The sequence below is a fragment of the Arachis ipaensis genome, chromosome B7 (assembly GCF_059453495.1).
Source record: "Arachis ipaensis isolate K30076 ecotype BB chromosome B7, ASM5945349v1, whole genome shotgun sequence".
Classification (NCBI taxonomy): domain Eukaryota; kingdom Viridiplantae; phylum Streptophyta; class Magnoliopsida; order Fabales; family Fabaceae; genus Arachis; species Arachis ipaensis.
In genome coordinates this window covers 102365749-102375613 of record NC_142442.1, presented here as the reverse complement: position 1 = coordinate 102375613, position 9865 = coordinate 102365749, and the positions used below count along the sequence as shown (strand labels likewise).

The following is a 9865-nucleotide window of genomic DNA, read 5'->3' as shown; positions in this document are numbered from 1 at the left end:
CCCTCCAATCCTTCTTATGACTTAAGATCTCTTTCATGAACTTAGCATAAGAGGGTATTTGCTCATGTGCCTCTGCAAACGGAATCTTGATTTCAAAAGTCCTGAGATAGTTTGCAAAACAGGCAAATTATTTATCCTGTTCCGCTTGGCGGAGTTCCTGAGGATAAGGCATCTTGGCTTTGTATTCTTCAACCTTAGTTGCTGCAGGTTTATTCCCTACAGAGGTGGTTGGAGAAGCCTTCTTAGAGGGGTTACCATCAGCACTTTGGTATGCAAAATTGTTACTCAGGTTGTAAAATTTGTTGTTCGTTCTCTCCCTGGCAATGGCGCCAACAAACTGGTGCACAATACCATGGTCCAAACATAACTTCACAACTTCACACAACTAACCAGCAAGTGCACTGGGTCGTCCAAGTAATAAAACCTTACGTGAGTAAGGGTCGATCCCACGGAGATTGTTGGTATGAAGCAAGCTATGGTCACCTTGTAAATCTCAGTCAGGCGGATATCAAATGGTTATAGTATTTTTGAATAATAATAATAAATAAATAGAAAATAAAGATAAAAATACTTATATAAATCATTGGTGAGAATTTCAAATAAGCGTATAGAGATGCTTTCGTTCCTCTGAATCTCTGCTTTCCCGCTGCCTTCATCCAATCAGTCTTACTCCTCTCCATGGTAAGCTTTCTGTAAGGGCATCACCGTTGCCAATGGCTACATCCCATCCTCTCTGTGAAAATGGTCCAAATGCTCTGTCACGGCATGGCTGATCATCTGGAGGTTCTCGATCATGCTGGAATAGGATTCACCCTCCTTCTGCGTCTGTCACTACGCCCAGTACTCGCGAGTTTGAAGTTCGTCACAGCCATCCCTTCCCAAATCCTACTCGGAATACCACAGACAAGGTTTAGACTTTTCGAATCTCAGGAATGGCCATCCATGGGTTCTAACTTATACCACAAAGACACTAATAACTCGGACTCGGTCCCCTGTATTAGATATCCAAGAGATATTCATTCTAGCTTGTTTGCATGTAGAATGGAAGTGTTTGTCAGGCATGCGTTCAGAAGTGAGAATGATGATGAGCGTCATATAATCATCACATTCATCATGTTCTTGGGTGCAAATGGATATCATAAAAGCGAAATAAGTTCAATTGAATAGAAAACAGTAGTACTTTGCATTAAATCATGAGGAACAGTAGAGCTCCACACCTTAATCTATGGAGTGCAGAAACTCTACCATTGAAAATACATAAGTGATAATGGAGTTCATTGGTCTCGGCCCCAGAGGGGAACCGGAGTAACCAAGACTAAAAATGATCCGAAGATGGTTCAAAAGATCTAAATACAATAGTAAAAAGTCCTATTTATACTAAACTAGTTAATAGGGTTTACAGAGGTAAGTAATTGATGCATAAATCCACTTCCGGGGCCCACTTGGTGTATGCTTGGGCTGAGCTTGAAGTTTACACGTGCAGAGGCTTCTTTTGGAGTTGAACGCCAAGTTGTAACGTATTTTTGGCGTTAAACTCTGGTTTGTGACGTGTTTCTGGCGTTTAACTCCAGACTGTAGCGTAGAACTGGCATTCAACGCCCTTTTGCGTCAACTAAACTCGGCCAAAGTATGAACTATTATATATTGCTGGAAAGCCCTGGATGTCTACTTTTCAACGCAATTGGAAATGCGCCATTTTGAGGTCTGTAGCTCCAAAAAATCCACTTTGAGTGCAGGGAGGTCAGAATCCAACAACATCAGCAGTCCTTCTTCAACCTCTGAATCTGATTTTTGCTCAAGTCCCTCAATTTCAGCCAGAAAATACCTGAAATCACAGAAAAATACACAAACTCATAGTAAAGTCCAGAAATGTGAATTTAACATAAAAACTAATAAAAACATCCCTAAAAGTAACTAGATCCTACTAAAAACATACTAAAAACAATGCCAAAAAGCGTATAAATTATCCGCTCATCACAACACCAAACTTAAATTGTTGCTTGTCCCCAAGCAACTGAAAATCAAATAGGATAAAAAAAAAGAGAATATACTATAAATTCCAAACTATCAATGAAACATAGCTCCAATCAGATGAGCGGGACTTGTAGCTTTTTGCCTCTTGAATAGTTTTGGCATCTCACTTTATCCATTGAGGTTCAGAATGATTGGCATCTATAGGAACTCAGAGTTCAGATAGTGTTATTGATTCTCCTAGTTCAGTATGTTGATTCTTGAACACAGCTACTTTATGAGTCTTGGCCGTGGCCCTAAGCACTTTGTTTTCCCGTATTACCACCGGATACATAAATGCCACAGACACATAATTGGGTGAACCTTTTCAGATTGTGACTCAGCTTTGCTAAAGTCCCCAATTAGAGGTGTCCAGGGTTCTTAAGCACACTCTTTTTTTGCTTTGGACCTTGACTTTAACCGCTCAGTCTCAAGTTTTCACTTGACACCTTCATGCCACAAGCACATGGTTAGGGACAGCTTGGTTTAGCCGCTTAGGCCAGGATTTTATTCCTGTAGGCCCTCCTATCCACTGATGCTCAGAGCCTTGGGATCCTTTTTATTTACCCTTGCCTTTTGGTTTTAAGGGTTATTGACTTTTTTTTTTGTTTTTTTGCCTTTTGGTTTTAAGAGCTTTTGGCTTTTTCTGCTTGCTTTTTCTTTTTCTATTTTTTTCGCACATTTTTTTTCTGCAAGGTTTGTATTCACTGCTTTTTCGTGCTTCAAGAATCATTTTTATAATTTTTCAGATTATCAAATAACATGTCTCCTTGTCATCATTCTTTCAAGAGCCAACATATTTAACATTCATAAACAATAACTTCAAAAGACATATGCACTGTTCAAGCATTCATTCAAAAAACAAAAAGTATTGTCACCACATCAATATAATTAAACTAAGTTCAAGGATAAATTCGAAACTCATGTACTTCTTGTTCTTTTGAATTAAAAAAAATATTTTTCATTTAAGAGAGGTGATGGATTCATAGGACATTCATAACTTTAAGACAAAGTTACTAAATACTAATGATCATGTAATAAGACACTAACATAGATAAGCACTTAACATATAGAAAACGAAAAATAGAAAATTTGAGAACAAGGAATGAGTCCACCTTAGTGATGGTGGCGTTTCCTTCTTGAGGAACCAATGATATCCTTGAGCTCTTCTATGTCTCTTCCTTGTCTTTGTTGCTCCTTCCTCATAGCTCTTTGATCTTCCCTAATTTCATCGAGGATGATTGAGTGCTCTTGATGTTCCACCTTTAGTTGCTCCCAATAATTGTGTGGAGGAAATTGTATCCCCTGAGGTATCTCAGGGATCTCTTGATTTGCAGTCAAATGTTCTACCACTGAACTATAGACCCTTGATGGAAGCTTTTGTCTTCCCTTTCCTCTTTCTAGGGGTTTCTCTGGCCTTAGGTGCCATCAATGGTTATGGAAAAACAAAAAAAGCAATGCTTTTACCACACCAAACTTAGAATGTTGCTCGCCCTCGAGCAAAAGAAGAAAGAATAGAAGAAGAAGAAGAAGAAGAAGAAGATATGGAGGAGATGGAGGGATATGTGTATGGTTCGGCCACTGGGGGTTTAAGGTGGTTATGGTGTGTGAAAAGGAAGGAGTGATGGTTTGAATTTGAGTGGGTGGGTGTAGGTGAGCGTATGATGGTTTTGGAGGGGGATTGGAGGTGATTGGTGAAGGGTTCTTGGAAAAGGGTGATATAGGATTATGAGGAGGTAAGGTGAGTGGAGGTATGTGGGGATCCTGTGGGGTCCACAGATGCTGAGATGATCCTGTGGGATCCACAGATCCTGAGGTGTCAAGAAATTGCATCCCTGCACCAATTAGGCATCTAAAATGCCTTTGCATGCAATTCTGGCATTTAAACGCCGAATTGGTGCTTGTTCTGGGCGTTCAGTGCCCAGATGTAGCATGTTTCTGGTGTTCAGCGCCAGCTTTCCTCAGTGTGCATTCCTGGCGTCTGAACTCTAGGATGCTGCTTGTTTTGGGTGTTCAATGCCAGATCCATGCTCTGTTATGGCGTTGAACGCCAGCCAGATGCTCCTTACTGGCGTTTAAATGCCAGTAAGCCCTTCCTCCAGGGTGTGATTTTTCTTCTGCTGTTTTTTATTCTGTTTTTGATTTTTCTATTTATTTTGTGACTCCACATGATCATGAACCTAATAAAACATGAAAGAACAATAAAAATAAAAAATAAAATTAGATAAATAAAAATTGGGTTACCTCCCAACAAGCGCTTCTTTAATGTCAATAGCTTGACAGTGGGCTCTCATGGCTCCACACAGGTGATCAGGTCAATTTTATAGACTTCCAACACCAAACATAGAGTTTGGATATGGGAGTTCAACACCAAACTTAGAGTTTGGTTGTGGCCTCCCAACACCAAACTTAGAGTTTGATTGTGGTGGCTCTGTATGACTCTGTTTTGAGAAAAACTTACTGTGCCTCTTTTCCATGTTTACAGAAAGATGTCCTTGAGTTTTAAACACAAGGGAGTCCTCATTTAATTGAAGGACTAGTTCACCTCTGTCAACATCAATCACACCTCTTGCTGTGGCTAAGAAGGGTCTTCCAAGGATGATGGATTCATCCTCATCCTTCCCAGTATCTAGGATTATGAAATCAGCAGGGATGTAAAGGCCTTCAACCTTTACTAACACGTCCTCTACCTATCCATAAGCCTCTTTTCTTGAATTGTCTGCCATCTCTAATGAGATTCTAGTAGCTTGCACCTCAAAGATACCCAGTTTCTCCATTACAGAGAGTGGCATGAGGTTTATTCATGACCCAAGATCACATAGAGCCTTCTCAAAGGTCATGGTGCCTATGGTACAAGGTATTAGGAACTTTCCAGGATCCTGTTTCTTCTGAGGCAATCTCAGTTGATCCAATGCATTTAGTTCATTGGTGAACAAGGGAGGTTCATCTCCCCAAGTCTCTTTACCAAATAAATTGGCATTCAGCTTCATGATTGCACCAAGGAACTTGGCAACTTACTCTTCAGTAACATCCTCATTCTCTTCAGAAGAGGAATACTCATCAGAGCTCATGAATGGCATAAGGAGGTTTAATGGAATCTCTATGGTCTCTAGATGAGTCTCAGATTCCTTTGGTTCCTCAGAGGGACACTCCTTGTTGATCACTGGACGTCCCAGGAGGTCTTCCTCCTTGGGATTCACGTCCTCCCCTTTCTCCTTGGATTCGGCCATGATGGTTATATCAATGGCCTTGCACTCTCCTTTTGGATTTTCTTCTGTATTGCTTGGGAGGGTACTAAGAGGGGTATCAGTGATCTTCTTACTCAGCTGGTCCACTTGTGCCTCCAAATTTCTAATGGAGGACCTTGTTTCATTCATGAAACTCAGAGTGGCCTTAGATAGATCAGAGACTAAGTTTGCTAAATTAGAAGTATTTTGTTCAGAGTTCTATGTCTGTTGCTGAGTGGATGATGGAAAAGACTTGCTATTGCTAAACCTATTTCTTCCACCATTATTAAAGCCTTGTTGAGGCTTTTGTTGATCCTTCTATGAGAGATTTGGGTGATTTCTCCATGAGGGATTATAAGTGTTTCCATAAGGTTCACCCATATAATTTACCTCTACTATTGCAGGGTTCTCAGGATCATAAGCTTCTTCTTCAGAAGATGCCTCTTGAGTACTGTGGGATGCAGCTTGCATTTCATTCAGACTCTAAGAAATCATATTGACTTGCTGAGTCAATATTTTATTCTGAGCCAATATGGCATTCAGAGTATCAATTTCAAGAACTCCCTTCTTCTGAGGCGTCCCATTACTTATAGGATTCCTCTCAGAAGTGTACATAAACTGGTTGTTAGCAACCATGTCAATAAGTTCTTGAACATCTGCAGGCGTTTTCTTTAGGTGAATGGATCTACCTGCAGAAGTATCCAATGACATCTTAGCTAATTTAGACAGACCATCATAGAATATATACAGGATGGTCCATTCTGAAAGCATGTCAGAAGGACACTTTTTGGTCAGTTCCTTGTATCTCTCCCAAGCTTCATAGAGGGATTCACCTTCTTTCTGTCTGAAGGTTTGAACATCCACTCTAAGCTTACTCAGCTTTTGAGGAGGAAAGAACTTGGCTAAGAAAGCCTTGACCAGTTTATCCCAAGAGTTCAGGCTATCTTTAGGTTGAGAATCCAACCATATTCTAGCTCTGTCTCTCACAGTAAAAGGGAAAAGCATAAGCCTGTAGACTTCAGGATCTACTCCATTAGTCTTAACAGTATCACAGATCTGCAAAAATTCAGTTAAGAACTGAAAAGGATCTTCGGATGGAAGTCCATGGAACTTGCAGTTCTGCTGCATCAGAGAAACTAATTGAGGTTTAAGCTCAAAATTGTTTGCTCCAATGGTAGGAATTGAGATGCTTCTTCCATGTAAATTGGAATTAGGTGCAGTAAAGTCACCAAGCATCCTCCTTGCATTATTATTATTTTCGGCTGCCATCTCCTCTTCCTGTTCGAAAATTCCTGTAAGGTTGTCTCTGGATTGTTGTATTTTAACTTCTCTTAGTTTCCTTTTCAGAGTCCTTCAAGGTTCAGGATCTGCTTCAACAAGAATGTTCTTGTCCTTGCTCCTGCTCATATGACAAAGAAGGGAATAACAAAGAAAATATAGAATCCTCTATGTCACAGTATAGAGATTCCTTTGTGTGAGTAGAAGAAGAAAAGAATGTAATGTAAGGAAAGAGAAGGGAGGAGAATCCAAACACAAGTGTGAAGAGAGCAGAGATATGAGATGAAGAAAAGTGTTAGTAGGTAATTAAATAAATAGAAGAAGATGAGGGAGAGGGAATTTCGAAAATTAATTTTGAAAAAGAGTTACTGATTTTCGAAAATTAAGATAAAATTAAAATTAAAATTAAAAATTGAAACAATTAATTAATTAAAAAGAATTTTTGAAAAAGAGGGAGGTATTTTCGAAAATTAGAGAGGGATAGTTAGTTAGGTAGTTTTGAAAAAGATAAGAAACAAACAAAAAGTCAATTAGTTAGTTGAAAAAGATTTGGAATTCAATTTTGAAAAGATAAGAAGATAAGAAGTTAGAAAAGATATTTGAAAAAGATAGGATAAAAAGATATTTTTCAAAAGATATGATTGAAATTAGTTTTGAAAAAGATTTGATTTTAAAAATCAAAATTAATGACTTGACTCACAAGTAATCACAAGATATGATTCTAGAACTTAAAGTTTGAATCTTTCTTAACAAGCAAGTAACAAACTTGAAATTTTTGAATCAAAACATTAATTTTTTATGATATTTTCGAAAATTATGAAATAAAATTAAGAAAAAGATTTTTGAAAAATATTTTTAAAATTTTCGAAAATAAATAAGAGAATTGAAAAAGATTTGATTTTTGAAAAAGATTTTGAAAAAGATAAGATTTTTAAATTGAAAATTTGATTTGACTCATAAAAACAACTAGATTTTAAAAATTTTTGAAAAAGTCAATCCAAATTTTTGAAATTTATGAGTGAAAAAGGGAAAGATATTTTTGAATTTTGAATTTTTAATGATGAAAGAGAAAAACATGAAAATGATGCAATGCATGAAAATTTTGGATCTAAACATGTGATGCATGCAAGAACACCATGAATGTCAAGATGAACACCAAGAACACTTTGAATGTCAAGATGAACATCAAGAACTTATTTTTTTGAAAAATTTTCAAGAAAAGAAAACATGCAAGACACCAAACTTAGAAATTTTTCATGTATAGACACTATGAATGCAAGAATGCATATGAAAAACAAGAAAAGATACAAAACAAGAAAATATGAAGATCAAACAAGAAGACTGGCCAAGAACAACTTGAAGATCATGAAGAACACTATGAATGCATGAATTTTCGAAAAATGCATAAAATTTTTTTAGAAAAAATGCAATTGATACCAAACTTAAAAATTGACTCAAGACTCAAACAAGAAACACAAAATATTATTGATTTTATGATTTTATTAATTTTTTTTATTTTTGTATATTTTTATTTTTTTGAAAATTATTTGAAGAAGAAAAATAAAGATTTCAAAATTTTTAATATGAATTCCAGGAATCTTGTGCTCTTTAGTCTAAAGCTCCAATCTGAAGGTTAGACATGGCTTAATAGCCAGCCAAGCTTTAGTATGCTATTACATGCATTGAAGTGATTAGTTGAATCCTCAGTCCAAAGGAATTTAGACATGGCTTTACAGCCAGCCAAGATTCAACAAATCATCATGAAACACTAGAATTCATTCTTAAAAATTCTGAAATAATTTTGGAAAACAAAAGGAAAAAAAAATTTTTTTTTCGAATATTAATTGGGAAAAACGAAAAAGAAGAAAATATTTTTGAAAAATTTTTGAAAACTTTTTGAAAATAAAATAAGAAGAAAATTACCCAATTTGAGCAACACGATGAACCGTCAGTTGTCCAAACTCGAACAATCCCCGGCAATGGCGCCAAAAACTTGGTATGCGAAATTGTTACTCAGGTTGTAAAATTTGTTGTTCGTTCTCTCCCTGGCAATGGTGCCAACAAACTGGTGCACAATACCATGGTCCAAACATAACTTCACAACTTTGCACAACTAACCAGCAAGTGCACTGGGTCGTCCAAGTAATAAAACCTTACGTGAGTAAGGGTCGATCCCACGGAGATTGTTGGTATGAAGCAAGCTATGGTCACCTTGTAAATCTCAGTCAGGCGGACATCAAATGGTTATAGTATTTTCGAATAATAATAATAAATAAATAGAAAATAAAGATAAAAATACTTATGTAAATCATTGGTGAGAATTTCAGATAAGCGTATAGAGATGCTTTCGTTCCTCTGAATCTCTGCTTTCCCGCTGTCTTCATCCAATTAGTCTTACTCCTCTCCATGGCAAGCTTTCTATAAGGGCATCACCGTTGTCAATGGATACATCCCATCCTCTCTGTGAAAATGGTCCAAATGCTCTGTCACGGCATGGCTAATCATCTGGAGGTTCTCGATCATGCTGGAATAGGATTCACCCTCCTTCTGCGTCTGTCACTACGCCCAGCACTCGCGAGGTTGAAGTTCGTCACAGCCATCCCTTCCCAGATCCTACTCGGAATACCACAGACAAGGTTTAGACTTTCTGGATCTCAGGAATGGCCATCCATGGGTTCTAACTTTTACCACGAAGACATTAATAACTCGGACTCGGTCCCCTGTATTAGACATCCAAGAGATATTCATTCTAGCTTGTTTGCATGTAGAACGGAAGTGTTTGTCAGGCACGCGTTCATAAGTGAGAATGATGATGAGCGTCACATAATCATCACATTCATCATGTTCTTGGGTGCGAATGGATATCTTAGAAGCGGAATAAGTTGAATTGAATAGAAAACAGTAGTACTTTGCATTAAATCATGAGGAACAGTAGAGCTCCACACCTTAATCTATGGAGTGCAGAAACTCTACCGTTGAAAATACATAAGTGATAATGGAGTTCATTGGTCTCGGCCCCAGAGGGGAACCGGAGTAACCAAGACTAAAAATGATCCGAAGATGGTTCAAAAGATCCAAATACAACAGTAAAAAGTCCTATTTATACTAAACTAGTTACTAGGGTTTACAGAGGTAAGTAATTGATGCATAAATCCACTTCCGGGGCCCACGTGGTGTATGCTTGGGCTGAGCTTAAAGTTTACACGTGCAGAGGCTTCTTTTGGAGTTGAACGCCAAGTTGTAACGTGTTTTTGGCGTTCAACTCTGGTTTGTGACGTGTTTCTGGCGTTTAACTCCAGACTGCAGCGTAGAACTGGCGTTCAATGCCCTTTTGCATCATCTAAACTCGG

At 37.8% G+C, this 9865-nt stretch overlaps 1 non-coding gene across 1 annotated transcript; it reads left to right on the top strand.

Moving 5' to 3' along the window:
- Window positions 1–6002: 6002 nt before the first annotated feature.
- On the top strand, window positions 6003–6110 carry LOC148553557 (small nucleolar RNA R71). Its single transcript, XR_015892621.1, has one exon. It is a non-coding gene; the product is annotated as a small nucleolar RNA R71 (small nucleolar RNA).
- Window positions 6111–9865: the final 3755 nt, after the last annotated feature.